Below are 15,316 nucleotides of genomic sequence, written 5' to 3' on the forward strand. Positions count from 1 at the left end.
TGGGAGGCCTTAGGCACGGAATTGGGGTGGGCCTTCGATGCTAAGGGTAGCATCCTCCCTAGGCTGCAAGGCAGCTGGAGAAGTTGAGGCTTTGGTTCAAAGATCATTCCCACCTGATAAGACGTTTGAAGTTGTTGAAGGCAGTGACTGGGCACATTGAAGGTGTTCAGTGAATTCTTACTGAACACGTTGTGGGTTCATTCTCCGTTCCAGAGAGACAGCCAGATTCAGACTAAAACAGCAGACACTTTGGGCATTTTGACTTGGGAGGAGGAGGATTATGGCAGAATAGACTTCAGGCCTTAGGTCTGGAGCAGAAATGGGAGCGTTCCTGCTGTATGTATGTTTTGTTCCTTTGTTCTGACATCTGTTTTTGTTTTTTTATTTTTTGCTTTCCCAGCTAGGAGGGGAGAACAGCATCGAATCTTCTGATTCATCTGCCCACAGGGCTTAGCAGACTGGCCGACCGGAGGTATGTACGGGGAGAGGAGGTCACAAGAGATGGATCTGGGGTCACAACAGCTGAGCAGGGGACCAGCGCCTGCGTCTCGGGACCCCCAGGTTTTCAGTCTTGCCGTCAGGTCTCATTTGCTTCTACAACCTCCCTCTCCCACCGTAGATGGGCTTGTTGGATCCCTCCCCCTCCCCCCTTTGGCTAATCCCCTATTTTGCTTGACTAACAGTCAAAATGCAGGACTGCACCCAAACGAACTAAGCTCACTTAAATCACTGGCAGGTAATTTGATAGATGTTGGCTGGCGCCCACTTTGGGAATTAAGTAAAGCCTGAGCCGCGGAGACAGTGGGAAACAACCTTGTGTAACTGGTAAGCAGGCGGCCTCATTTCACCCGGAGACAGCTCAGGCCCCAGCTCCACAACTCAGACTGGAAGGCTGGAGTGGGCCAGGTGGACGGTTGACGTTTTTCTCTCTCAGCCTCTTCCTCCCTCGGTCCTGGCTCTGACTCCCCTGGGGTTGGGAGCCTGACACTTGAGGATCTGCAACTTTGTCCTCACCAGCCGAGGTCTCATTTCCTGGAGCTCACCTGGGGAAGACCCAGCAAATGATGTTGTTGGCTAAGCTCACTTGTTTGCTGAGCTAACTCAGACGGGACGAGGGTTTTTCCGCAGATGGGCGCGGTGTCATACAGATGGGTGTTTTATGGACCGAACGCAGAAACTGACCGCTTGTGGAAGGCAGCTCCCGTCTGCAAAGAGGCCAGTTGCAAGGGAGAAACTTCTAGGTCCTTTCATCACGGTGAGGATCGTTCGTTCGTGCGCTAACTTCAGATAAGCAGAACAAACAAGCCTCGGCCCAAGTGGGAACTGGTTCTGCTCCCTCTCTTTGCTTTTCTAAGTCATCAAAGCCAAGTTCCTAAAGCCTGACTGTCTCACGGTCCTTTCTGATGGTTTCATTGTTTTGTTTATTGTGCTTATGACAAGTGCTAACAGACCGCTTTCAAAGTGTGTTGATATTTCGGTTGTTTTTGAATGGCCCTTCTGTTTTCCTGCATCTGGACAGCATTAGAGCCTGGCCCCAGGGAGCCACTGGGTTCCTATAAAAGTGTACCAGGCCCCCTTCTGCAGAAAACACCAGCCATGGCAAGATCAGACTCCCCATCCGGGCAGGAACAAACACCAAAACCTAGAGCAGAATTAGGAGACAATATTCAGCAGCTGGGGAAGACAGGCCTGGGCTGGGAAGGGGCCAGCGGGCATTGCCAGCTGGACTGTGGGTGTTCCTTCTGTCCATGGACATACTGTGATCTTCCCATGGGAGGACGTTCCCTAGCAGAGTGCCTGGCACTGGGCGATGCCGCTAAACGCTGGTCATCAACAGCTTCCCTCTCTGTCTTCTTCTCCAGACTGCCTGGTCAACACCAGCAGTGGGTCCAAATAAGGGGGTTCCCGGAGATGGGACAAAGAGCAAGATCTGGAAGACGAAGAAGAGCATGGGGTCTGGGAGGACCAGAAGAGGCAGGGCAGTGTGCCCTGCAGCTCCGACCCCCTTCCCTCTACAGCTTTCTTCGGGGATCTTTGGTTTTCAAGCCCTTTCCCTTCCTACTTCTCCTGCTCCGTCCCCATCCCCAGGCCCTGCCACATGCTACACTACAGCCACCTTCCTCCGGTGTGAGAGAATCTCGGTGCACAGACCAGGCTCAGAGGAAGGGAGTGACATGCACGGTCTCACTTTATAAATTCAGCACAAACTGGATTTTGTTTCTTCAAGGTCGTCTGTGTTTTCCTCCTTTCCAGCGGGCTGAGGTTTTCTTTGGCCCACGTGCTTTATCGGCTTGTACACGGTTCTCTCTTGTTTGGTTTCAAGAGTCGCAGACTCCCTTTCTGACTGCACTCCAGGTAGCTGTGTGGCTTGGTTTGCGAAGTCCCTGGAACTTGAGTTCAGAGTCAAATGGATTAAGATTGTGTGGGTGACAGGGAGCTTTGGTGCCTCGGAGCTGCAGTTAGAGGGGACCCAGGCAGGCCAGATGGGGGAAAACGTGTGCTCTACCGTTGGTTCTCTGACGGAACCACGTGAGGCTCATAGACCTAAAGACAGTGTGTTCATGCATATGGACACATTGGGTGGGTGGATGGGGGCTGCATGATGACTGGTCTCCATCTACCAGGCCTCAAAATTCTTGACATCTTTATGGCCACACTCCATGGCATTTCCTTCTAGACACACACTGTCTTGTCAAAAATTCCCATTTAAGCTGCCTCTCCTGTCCTGGATCTTTTTCCTTAAATTTTTAGCATCCGGAGAAATGTATACGTCACTGCACTTACTTTAGCTGATCTGGGATGCCCGATGGAGCGCTCAGTGGCACCATTTTGTTTCTCTAGGACCAGAATTGCATTGGCTCTTGGATCTGACAAGGAGACAAAGAGAGGCTCTGGGTCCAGGGCCCAGCACGTGGTGACGGGCTGTGCTGATTGGCCTCTGAGAAGCTGAACACGCCTGCCACAAAGGCGTGAACATTCTATAAGAGGGATACTTCCTGTTTTCCAGTGGGGTTTTCTGGGTAGGCTTGGTAGAAAGCAGTGGTCTTCTGTCTAACACCCCGTGTGTGTGAGTGTGAGTGTGTGAATACTTGTCACATTGAAAAATGTCAAACTTTACATAGCAGTTTCTTTTCTCACCAGGGTCTCTGCTTGTGTGAAACTTTCATTTTATAGCTTTGGCTGTTAATTCATCACAGGCACCACCATCAATAAATATTTATTGGGCTTTCATTGGGCTCAGCGTGTTGAAATAAGAACTATATATTTGACTCAAGAGGAGTCAATAGCAGATGGGGGTAGATTTGGGGAGGGGGGGCCGGGAGAAACAATCATTGCCGTCTCTTCCAGCCCTGAGATTTGGTGACTTTATAACTAAAGTGATGGAGTCCACTTGACACCCATTAGGCTGTCAGCTACGAGACGCATGGGCTATCATGAAGTCACTGTCAGAAAAACCACCCAATGCTGGCGATACACATCTTCAAGCCTCATGTCCATTTTGGGATTCAGGGCTGCAAAGGGATGAAATGAGTCTTCTTGGCCTTTCCCATAGTGCCCGTAAAAACAAATATAGTTGACCCTTGGATAACTCCTAGTTTAGGGCACTGAGCCTCTGCACAGTCGAAAATCCACGTATATCTTATAGTCAGCCTGCCATATCCGTGGTTCCTTCATTTTTGCGGTTCCGTATCTGCAGATTCAACCAAGCACAGGTCACGTGGCACTGTAGTATTTACTACTGAACAAAATACGTGTGTAAGTGGACCCACGCAGTACAAACCCCTGTTGTTGAAGGGTCCACTGTATTTGCTGATTGAGTGATGGTTGCCATTTGATTTTGGAGTTTAAGAGGCGCATTGACCTCGGGGAAGATTGTAGCCTGTTGATGCTTTGGAAGGAGAGGAGCAAGTCTACTTTTTTGCAAGTGTATCTGGGGCAGCCTGAGGGGGGTCCCCACTTGGTGGGAATCCCTGAGCGGTGTGGGCTGGGAGGCAGGGCTGGGTGCCTCTCATGGAGCCCTAGTTAATCAGACCGGAAACAGTTGGTCTGCCACGGCAGTGACTCAGGCCTCCTGTGGGGTTTCTTCAACATTACGAAGATGAACATGGCTCTGTGAATTCCCTTTGGACCTGGGCCTCCTGCTAATTGCCTCCATATTTATGGGAAGATGGGCAGACCATGGAGCAAGGCTCTGGAGTGGAGTCTGTGCTCAGGAGAGTGGCCCTGGCCCTAGTGGGAGTTGTGAAAAGGTAGAGCTGAGCCCTACGGGGTCAAGACATTCTTGCTGTGAGGTGGGAAACCTATTATTACTATTACTACTACAGTTTCTGAGTCCAAGCTCGTACTGCTCACCACATGACAGGCCAATAAATCGAGACACAAGTTGTTGGGCAAGGAATAGTGACTTTATTTGGAAAGCCAGCAGACTGGGAAGGTGGGGACTAGTCTCCCAAAGAACCATCTCACCTGAGTTAGAATTCAGGTTTCTTTTATACTGAAAGGGAGGGGGTCCCATTTGTTTATTTTTGTTTTATTTTCATTACTCTAGGAGGTGGGTCAAAAAAGATCTTGCTGTGGTTTATGTCAAAGAGTGTTTTTCCTGTGTTTTCCTCTAAGATTCTTATAGTGTCCGGTCTTACATTTAGGTCTTCAATCCATTTTGTGTTTATTTTTGTGTATGGTGTCAGGGAGTGTTCTAATTTCATTCTTTTACATGTAGCAGTCCAGTTTTCCCAGCAGCACTTATTGAAGAGGCCGTCTTTTTTCCATTGTATGTTCTTGCCTCCTTTGTCATAAATTAGGTGACCATATGTGCATGGGTTTATCTCTGGGGTTTCTATCCTGTACCATTGATCCAAATGTCTGTTTTTGTGCCAGTACCATACTCTCTTGATTGCTATAGCTTTGTAGTATAGTTTGAAGATGGGGAGCCTGATTCCTCCAGCTCCATTTTTCTTTCTCAAGATTGCCTTTGCTATTCGGGGTCTTTTGTGTTTCCATACAAATTGTAAAATTTTTTGTTCTAATTCTGTGAAGAATGCCATTGGTAGTTTGATAGGGATTGCATTGAATTTGTAGATTGCTTTGGGTAGTACAGCAGAAACTAACGCAACATTGCAAAGCAATTATACTCCAAAAAATAAAAGGGAAGGGGGTGTGGCTGGTTGTTACAAACTTTTTGGTGCAGGAATCGTTTGTTCTTGCAGCTGTCTGCTAGGTCTTGTCACAATGTTCCTGTAAACCTCCAACAAGACAAAGGTTATTGTCTGGCCTGCAACTTTTAATCTCTATATGAATGGAAAAGTTTTATACTGTACCTTTAAAGGTCAGAGCCTTGAGAATGGGCTACCCTGTATATTTCAGGCTATAGGCAACAGTCTTTTATAAAAAGTGCAGAGTCAGCGTGACTCAGCACAGGCAAGAGAGCACAAGGGTTAGAGCTAAAGGAATAGATCCAATATGGAGTCAGGCTTGTTCTTCTGTTACATTACTATTTCCTTGGTCCAAAAGAGAAGCTGAAACAGAAACCCAGAGTGGTTTTGTGCCCAAGGTAACACTATCGGAACAGGATCCTAGAGTCGGGGTAAACAGGAGATGAGGAGTCCAGATTGGCTGTCTTTCGGTTCAGATTCTCCACTGCCCCAGGGGGCGGCGGGGCGGGCAGCGGGCGGGCAATCGAGCAGAGCTGAACGTTGTAAAAGATGATGTTCAGTGTCTCACAAGCTGCTTTTCCGTTGAGGTTAAATTGGTGGTATTAGGGCTAAAGGCGGCTGATAGAGAAGCAAGGAACCGGAGAGTGTTGCCTGGCTCCACATTTACTGCTAGGTTAACTGTGGAGTTACCTTACCTCTCCAAGCCTCAGTTTCCCTATCTGTGAAGTGAACGTATTGGTACCTACTTCACAGGGTTGTTGGAGGCAGCAAATGAAAGAATACATATGAGATTTGCATCATGCCTGAAAGACAAGTTAGCGATTCATAGTTCTTAGATGCCATTATAGGAAGGCAGTCTAGTGGTTAAGGATGCAGGCTCGGAGCCTGACTGCCTGAGCCCAGAGAGGTGAAGTGACTGTCCAGGTCACACAGTGGGTGAGGACAGTCACGGTGACTTCCCCAGTTGAGTACTCTTTCTAGATCTCTGACCCTTTGAGCAGGGGACCAGGACGGGGCTCTCCAGGCACCAGTGCTGGTCACAGGGGTTGCCTATCTTGGGAGCTGGGGTGATGTGACTTCCCAGTCTCCTCGGACAGTCACCAGGGGAGGGGCAAAGCCCTGGCAGGAGTCCAGGGGACTCCTTGTCCCCATCCTGAGGCGGCTCGGGGCTAGCCTGAGCAGCTGCCTGTCTACCGACAATCCAGTGGGGCGGCTGCTTCCCGGTAGAGGGGAAACCACGGGGCCCAGGCAGGGTGCGGGTGCCCCCGGCGCCCCGGGGATCCTGGCGTGGCTTTCTATCAGGCCGCTGTTGTTGCCTGGTTCCTCCATAAAGCCATTATGTACGGGGAGAATTAATCATGCCGTTAGGTAAGCATTATGGCACTTTTATGGCAGCTTTGAAGCTAATCTGTCACTAATGCCTGCTGGATTATCATGATTTCTTGCAGTTGTGATTCATTAACTCGAGGCCTAATAGTAATTCTATTAAACATCTTCCATCACCGTTTGCCCCAACATGTCCCCACTCTCCGTTCTATTGTGCTGCTGCAGTGGCACCATTGGCAACCTGTGTGGTCTCCAGAGAGGGGCCCTGAGGAGATGGTCAGGTCCCCCAGGCAGCTAGCAACTGCCTGACGGTGTGTCTGTCCCCGGCCCGAGCCCAGAGCATGCCTTCTCCTCTCCACCCAGCTGGACTTTTCAGTTGATGCTCGCTCTTCTCCCAGAGGAGGCCTCAGTGCCTTTCCTGAAACGCCCATCACTCGGGCCAGACTGCGTGGAGGTGAAGGTGGGGCTGTGGAAACCGATGAGGCTCAGATGAGACAGGCATCCCACACGTCCACAGGTGACTCAGACCAACAGCTCTACCTGTGGCAGAAGTGGGTTTGGGGCCGAGAGAGAGAAACAGGAGCGGCTCAAGCAATCTGGTCACACCCAGCCCTTTCTGTTCTGGCTCAAAGCTAATGAAACTCAGGGGCGTGGAGGCAGGAGGCGGTGACAGGAAGTGGTGGTGGCACATGGTGACTGCTGGCCTGCCAGCATTAATAAAATTCCTTGGTGAGGTTTTTCAGCGAGAAATGGTTCTCTGAGGCTGGCTGTTCTCTGCCAAAGGTCAGCTTCGGGGCATGGCTTGAGTGATGGGCTGTGAGCAGGCAGGAGAAAGCAAGCTGGGGAAGAGGGGCCTCTGTGGGGTGGGCTGGGAGGAAGCCGGGAGGACCGGAGCGCAGGCTGGGCCCCAGTGCCAGCATCTTGCCCCTCGTTCCTCACCATCAATCAAGGCCGGCCCTGATATCTGAACAATTTGTAATGCCTCTGCCCCGCTCTGAGCTGCCCAAGTGGGCAAGCCCTGACCCCGTGCCCTCATTCAGGCCTCCGCTGCCGCCCGGGTGACGGATGGCCTCTCCTCCCCTGGGCTCGCCTCACCACAGCTGGGGAAACATGGGCAGGTAGAGGGGTCACGCCCGGGGCAGCCACAGCGAGCCATTCTCCGAGGCCAAGGGCCCCTGCGTTCCCAGCCGCAGCAGGTGATGCAGGGCTAGAGGAATAGAACTGGGAGAGGAAGCGAGGAGAACATTCCAAGTCTATAAGGAGGAAAGGGAAAAAAACCCCACCCCAGACCAAAAAAAACCCCTCTGCATCCTGAGGTCTTCCAAGACTTCTAAAAATCTCCAGCGCGGTGCGAAGCCTCCCGCGCACGGCTCCGACAGGCCCTGCTCGGATCCATCTGTGTTTTCTCACGCCTGTGCGCTTGAAGAACCACTGAAATGGAAAACAAGTTAAAAAATACATAGATGTATATGTAGCGAGATGGAGAAAAGAGAGGACAGTGCTATGCAGCCTGGATTCGCTTTTTTTTTTTTTTGTCAGTGTTTGTTGTAGGAAAAAGTGTATAAAAACAAACCTCAGACAACTGGAGTGAATATTCTCAACACATCAGCCGGTGAGAAGTCAGGATTCAAAATTTCCCCATTCTGGGCAGAGCTGGGAGGAAAACGAAGGCCCGCTGCCTGTGTTCCAACTTCTAGTGGGTACTTGCTGCTTCCCGTTCAGGGGTGAGACAGTCGAGAACCGTGCTAAGGTGGGGACTGGCCAGCTGGGGTATGTGGGTATGTGTACGTGTGTAGGTATGTATGTGTGTAGGTATGCGTGCATGTGTGTATGCGCATGTGTTTGTGTATGTCTGTGTATGAGAATGTATATATGCGTATGTGTGTATGTGTGAGTATGTATGTCTGTGTGTCTGTGTGTGTGTATGTCTGTGTGTGTATGTATCTGTATGTGTGTGTGTCGGTTTCTCTGTGTCTGTAAGTGTGTATACATGTCTGTGTGTGTCTGTATGTGTGTACGTGTGTGTGAGTATGTATGTGTATGTGTGTGTCTGTATGTGTGTGCATGTGTCTCTGTGTGTGTCTGTCTGTATGTGTGTGTATGTGTATCTGTCTCTGTGTGTGTCTGTATGTGTGTATACGTGTGTGAGTATGTATGTGTGTGTGCATGTATGTGTATGTATGTGTATCTGTCTCTGTGTCTGTCTGTATGTGTGTGTACGTGTATCTGTATGTGTGTGTGTGTGTGTGTCTGTGCTTGTGGTGCTGGACAGGCCTGTGTCTGCTGCAAAGAGGGGCAGGTGGGAATTCAGTTCCGCATGGATGAACTCATCCTTGGCCTTGAGAGCAGGGGAAACCCGCTCTCTGACCCCCCAGCAGACGCCCCCGATGACTTCCTCTTGGAACTTTCAGGGGCTGAGCAGGAGGCTCCAGGAGAGAGTGTCCAGGCGAGGGAGTCTGGGGACCGTGGATGTTTGAAGGAATCGGACCAAGGGAACAGAGCAGTTGGGGTGTCGGGGAGCTGGGGAGGCGGGGGGCGGGGACGGAGGAGATCAGAAACTGATAGGCCAGTGGAAGCAGGGAGGAGGGAGAGGAAACGGGCGCTGAGAGAAAGATCCGAGAGAGAGAGAGATGGTCACGGGGCAGAGTCAGCAGGGAGAGAGGGAGAGGAAATTTAATGAGGGCAACTTGAAGGCCAGCTTTAACCAACAGCTGGCAGGGGGCCGGGTTTGATCTCCTTGTGAGTCAGGAGTTTGATTAATCGTGGCCTGTGAATGAGGCTGGACACCTGGTCTGCTGCTGAGCCTTTGATCTCCGGGGTTTCTCCGGGCTGTGGGAGGGGAGCTACGGGAACGAGAGTCTCCCAGGGCCTTGAACGGCCTCTCTGGGGCCTCCCCGGGAAGGGAGGGCCGCCCTGGGAGTGGGGCTGAGGCCCGGGAAGGCTGGGAGGAAATAACAGAGGGAAGCCTGGGGCTGTGCAGCCTTGTGAGTGGAGCCCCTGAGAGGGAGGGGGATGGAGGAGACCTTTGAAGGGGAAGGTCCCCCATAATCTCGGGGGTGATTCTGTGGCGAAGGCTCCCACATCCTCTTTCCCTGCAAGGGAATAGCTGAACCATGTGCACAGAATTGTGTGCTTTTGCTTGTGGCTCGCAGAGCCGGCCAGTTTAACCAAGGAGGCTGCTCTTCTAAGGGTGCAAGGAGAAGGGAGGTGTAGGGCTCCCTGGAATGTCTCCATTTTCTGTATGTCGGATGGAAACGGATTTGAGAAAAGAAAGCGATATATTGCCAAAAAAAAAAAAAAAAAAAAAAACCTCAAGAAGAAAGGAAAAAGAACTAAAACCCTAATGCCCTTAAAAAAGAAAACCCGAAAAAAAAAAAGGCATATATTATGTCTTTGGACTAAATCCATTGGTGTTCTGCCAATTTCAAATAATAGTGTCACTCGATTAAGAAACTTTACAGGATTTGAAGTCGTTGGCTCCTCTGACTCTCTCTGACACGTCTCCGTAAGTCACTGTCTACACCAGGCTGATTTGTTCCCAGATTCCTTAATCTTCTGCAAGTTGGTGATGACGTTTACGACTTGGTCGCCATATTTGAAGTGTTCACGATTTCTTTGGCTCACGACTTCCACCCAGAATTTGGGGGCGACTAGAAACATGACTCTGAATGTGTACTACTGTTGAAAAACTGTGTGTGTGTGTGTGTGTGTGTGTGTGTGTGCGCGCCCACGTGCGCCTATGTGTAAACTCTTCGAGTTTTACCTGCCCCAGCTCTCCCGTTGGCTGGCAAACTCCTGCTCATAGCTGCCTTAAGTCTCGGAGAGGGGCCCACCTGGGTACCACAAACATGTCTCCCTAGAGGTCAGCTGGCACACAGCACGTAAGTAGGGTCCCAGAGGCTCTGGTCGCCAGCAGCAAAGGGAATTCCAGAAGTGAAGGAGGGCAAGTTTTCTGGTGGGATTAGAGTTTTGACCAGATGACATTAGTGCACTTTGGAAGGCAGCCATGGGGCAGGGCACTGGGTACCCACCTTGGATCCCAAGGCCCAGCCCCTTGATGCGGTCACTAGCTGAGTGACCTTGGGCCTGCCCTGTCTACTATCCTGGGCTTGTTTCCTCATCTAAAAATGGGATAAGGAAAAATACTTGCCTCCCAGGCTTGTTTGGAGGCTTAAAAGCATTAGTATCTGTGAGAGCTCCCTGTAAATGAGCAAGGCTTCCGTGAACAGTCGGCATTAGAGTTACCGCTTCTATTACAGAAACCCCTTTAAACACTCGTGTTGACAGCAGGGATGTTTTAATTTCAAACAGGGTTTGTTCATGGAGGTTGTTAGAAAATGGGATCCTATGTTACCTGCTCCCCCCGGGGCACCGGCTCTCCTGTAATTATTATTTACTAATAAGCACGTTTTGTTTGCAAAGGTCCCTATAAATCGGGCTGAAATCCTTCACCGGGCTGGCCTGGCTTTTCTGGATGCACCGAGACAGGAGCTGCTGGGGGCTCCCTCCGGGTTGGGGGGCGCTCCTGATCTGGGGGCTGCTGCACCTGCCTTCCCAGGGAGGTCACAGCCAGTGTGACCTGTGGGTCTCTGCCGTGCGGTGGCCGCGCTCTCCAATCTGCTCTCCCACCGCAGCCTGCTTGGCTTGTGTGGGAGAGGAACGATGCATTCCTTGGGCCTGCGCTTCCTGGAACTTCACGGCTGTTCTTCCCTGCTTGTCTCTGGTCCTCAGACGTGTGGTATCACTACCACGGACAGGCCGGCTGTATGGTGCTTGGAGCTAAGGCGTGGCTCAAATGGCGGCTCTGGCGTCTGTGGACCAGTAGTCTCTACCCAGGCTGTACATTGAACAGGATGGTTACCCTTCCAAAGCCTGGACCCCACCTCTAGAAATTCTGATTTAATTGGTCTACAGTTAAACCTTAGTATCAAAATCCAGGTGGTTCTGATGTGTAGCCAGGCTTAAGAAATACCAGTGCTTCTCAGATTTAATGTTCATACAGATCTCCTGGCGGATCTTATTAAAATGTAGATTCGGAGTCCATCCATGCGGGGCAGGGGGACTTGGGCTTTGCTAATAAGCGTGCCAATGCCGTGCATGGATCACACTTTGGGTAGCAAGGCTCTATCCCTTTCCGAATCCTGACAGCTCTGTGCACCTGGCCATGGCCGGGGATGGCAGATGTGGGAAGCAGGTGGAGGTGAACATAGGAAGAAATCTGTGCGGCAACTCTGGAGGCTTGCTTGAGGGTGTTCCTGTCAGGTACCAACCGTAGAATCTTCAGTTCTCCCCACCACACACACACACACACACACACACACACACACACACACCCTTCCTTCTGAATCTGGTCTTGAATCCCCACATAAATAGCAGCCAGAAGATGTTTTCCAATATTTGACTATCTTTTCAGGTTTCTTGGTTTATTCTGTGAAGACATCCAAATGAATGAAAACATTTGCCATAGAACATTAAGGTTCCAGACCATGAGTTAAATACCTCTTTGGAATACGTAACTGGAAAGTCATCCCTAACCTGGACTTGTAAATAGTCAGCCCCAAGACTCCTACGTGGCCAAATGAAATCCCCAGAGGTGACCATGATAACAGCAAATCCCAGTGAGGCTGCGAGTCAATAGCTACTCATGCTGGCTCATCTCTGAGAAGGAGACAGAATTGCCCATGGAATGAAGGCTTTTGAGTCATGGGAGAGGGTCTTCCAGACAGCATTCAGCCTGGAAGACCACACCCCTCCCAATGACAGGTGTGTTTATAAACTACTGCCTTCCCCAACACAGTTGCAGGTATTTGGGGACTGTGGAGGCAGGCGATTTTGCAGAGGATATCGACAGAGTAGGTTTTCCATGGGTTAATATCATGCTTACGCATTCCGTGATTTTATGAAATAATACATAGAAAAAGGAATAACCAGAGTGTATAGTTGATGAAGCCCCTCCACGAAAGAGTGAACTTTGAACAACTGAGAGTGAGTTCTTTGTAGTTAGACTGTCGGCTCAGACCCAGGGAGGGATGAGTGTGATGTGCAAGGGCCTGGGTCTGGGTGCATCAGCATGGGGCCCCCCTGGGTGGCATGCATCATCTGACGAGCAACAATTAGGACCTCCAGGGAAGAAGAAAGCCCTGAGCTGACCCGTGTTGGAAGATTTCACTACTCGCTCAAAGAAAAGAATTTTACCAGACAGCTGAGGGATAGTGGTTGACACCAGAACCACACGGAAGCCATGTCTGTATTTTTGGTTGAATTGTTCCACTGGGCTTCAGTTAACTGTTCCACAAACAGTGTAGAGTGTTCCTCTAGTTGAAGGTTAAGGTCTTCTCTCGCAGCCCCCTTCTATCGTCTTTCCAAAGCCAGGTGTTGTTGCAGACCTACGTCAGGACACGGTGAGCCCAGCTGCCAGTCACTGCTGAGATCCTGGTGTGTTGACTGGGCAGTCAGGGAAGCAGCCCCTTTTAGTGCAAGGTTCCTGCACACAGCTTGTTCTTGCCTTGAGGTGCTACCCGTCTCCCAAGATCCAAAGGATGAATCCCTTGCAGGCTTCAGTTGGTCCTAGCCCATCAGCCTCCAAGAAGCCCGGGGCCTCTTTGCATCAGAAATTGACATGTGCCCTTCCAGAAATCTTATTTCATGGCTCCCCGCCCCTCCAACAGTCCCCCACCTCTGCCACCTCCTCTTTCACTCCTCTGGAATCCTCGTCCCAGATGTGACTTTCTCTGTTTCCTTTGGCTGGGAATTTGCCTTTTTCCCATAACCCAGTTGCGCTGCCTGTTAGAGGAACCAAAAAAAAAAAAAAAAAAACCCCTCCAACTTTCTGGGAAGACATGTAATTCAATTCCCAAAGAGGGACAAGGAAAGCCCCCTCTGAAACAGAGAGAACCTCCCAATACATAATCATCCCAGCAGAGAAAGTGCTTGGATCAGCCTGGGGAACTGGTAACGTGGTGTTCTGATTCTTAATGTCCTCTGCAAAGAAGCTGGCCCTGGGTTTAAAATAGCCCTCTGGTAAAAGCAGCTATTTAAAGAGTATTGGGGTCTGAGAAATGCAAAACAAAGTGTTGTTGATTAAAAACACATGGTTTGTTCTCTAGGCGAGAGTAGCCAGCAAAATCAAATGTGACAGTGTTTTGGCTTTTTCTATCCCGCAAGACATGATGGTGATTTATTAGAGTGATGTCAGTTGCGGTTAAAAAAAGTTTGCTGTGTTGTCTTAATAAAAAGAGGCTTTACCTTGGAGCTGTCAAACTCCCTCCCTCCTCTGGCTTAAGGCGGTGGCTGCTGGGCCCTTGGCCCTCCTATGGAGGGGAGGGGCTTCTCCCCAAGGGGCAAAGCCTCTGCCTTGAGGAAGTTCTTGAGACCACAGGGCACTGACTTCTTCTTGGTGGATATGCCAGATGGCCTTTGAGGGGAGCTGCAGCCCTGTCTTGGTTTGTTGAGCTTTGGAGAGTGGAGATGCTGACCCGGCTTGGAGTAGGAGCCTGGCCTGACCTGGTTGGGTGGTGGGGCCTGGTTGGAGGGGAGAGACCCTAGCCCATGGCCTTCCCCAGATCACAGTGACTTAGGCCTGGGCAGAGGCTTGATCATCAGCAGGATGGATCATCTGCTCGTAAACAACGAGAAATTGGGCTGCTGGCTGAATAGGAGGAGAGTTTGTTAGTTGAAGCTCTTTGGTTTTATATGGAAGAGAAACCCCTCAGACAAATTCAAGTAAACAGGATCTATTGAAGGAACACAACAGCCCATCTTTCAGACAGCTAAGAGGAGACAGGCCATCTGGGGAATGAGGTGGGCCGCAGATGGGAGCGGCTTCCTTCTTATACCTTCCAAGGAGCCATGCAGTCTCTGATCTGCCTCTGTTTCTGTTCCTGCCCCTCTTAGGGGTTTCCTCCGGGAGTGTCTCAGTTTTTACTTCGTCATGGCTTTGACTTGTATCCGCTGTGCCCTGATGCTACAGGAACACTTGTATCAACGTTACCCTGATGCTAGAGGACCATATTTTTGTCCAAGTACCATCATCTTTCTTCACTGAGTCTCATTGCCTCAGTTCCAAATTCCTGAGAGAAAATCCATTTGGCCTACCTTGAGTCCCACTTCCATCTCTGGTCCAGTTGACAGTCGTTCGGGGAGTTGTCAGCTTCAAGGGGAGCCCCTCGGGGAGGGTGCGGCCGGGAGGTGATGGTACAGGGTCAGCTGCGGAAGGGAGCTGTACGTTTTATAGGGGCAGTTGAAGGAAGCAATCACTTGTGTGTGTGTGTTTGTCTTAAGGATCTGGGACTTTCTGGCAGTGAGAATTTCGTAGTCACTTCTGAATGCCTCTCCGTCTTTATTCCGTAGGAAGGATAAGCATCCCGCTGGGAAGATGAAATCCCAGCAGACACCCTTAATTCTTTTCCGGAAACACACCCAGGAATTGAGAAGAAGACATTATTATTTTTTCAATTAATCTATGGATTTTTCCCCTAATTCCAGGAGAAACACATACATGATCATAGAAAACTTGGAAAACAGAAACCGGCAACGATGGGAGGAAAAAGCAGCCGTAATCTGAGATAACTGCTGTTAACAAACTGGTGTGTTTCCTTCTATTCTTTTTTCTTTAAGTAGTAGCCCGAGGCTCTGTGAATGATCTGGGCTGAAGATCTATCTTCGCACTCTAATTACATGTCCTCAGACTCTAAGACTTTAGGATTGCTTTAAATGTATTCTCATAATTTTCCTTGAGCACACAGGGTTGTTTTCCTCTTGCTCTTTGACCTTTTCCTGGAGGTGGCAGCTCAAACAGAATCAACATTGGCTGGTCCCTCTGCGCTGCCACCCCACTT

General features: G+C 50.2%; 1 long non-coding RNA gene across 1 annotated transcript; it reads left to right on the top strand.

The window, feature by feature from the left end:
• The first annotated feature begins 258 nt into the window (after positions 1-258).
• Positions 259-15,069, top strand: LOC307068748. Its single transcript, XR_013811472.1, has 3 exons — positions 259-472; positions 1,129-1,255; positions 14,964-15,069. It is a non-coding gene; the product is annotated as an uncharacterized lncRNA (long non-coding RNA).
• Positions 15,070-15,316: the final 247 nt, after the last annotated feature.

This window comes from Hyperoodon ampullatus (genome assembly GCF_949752795.1).
Source record: "Hyperoodon ampullatus genome assembly, chromosome: 20".
Lineage (NCBI taxonomy): Eukaryota > Metazoa > Chordata > Mammalia > Artiodactyla > Ziphiidae > Hyperoodon > Hyperoodon ampullatus.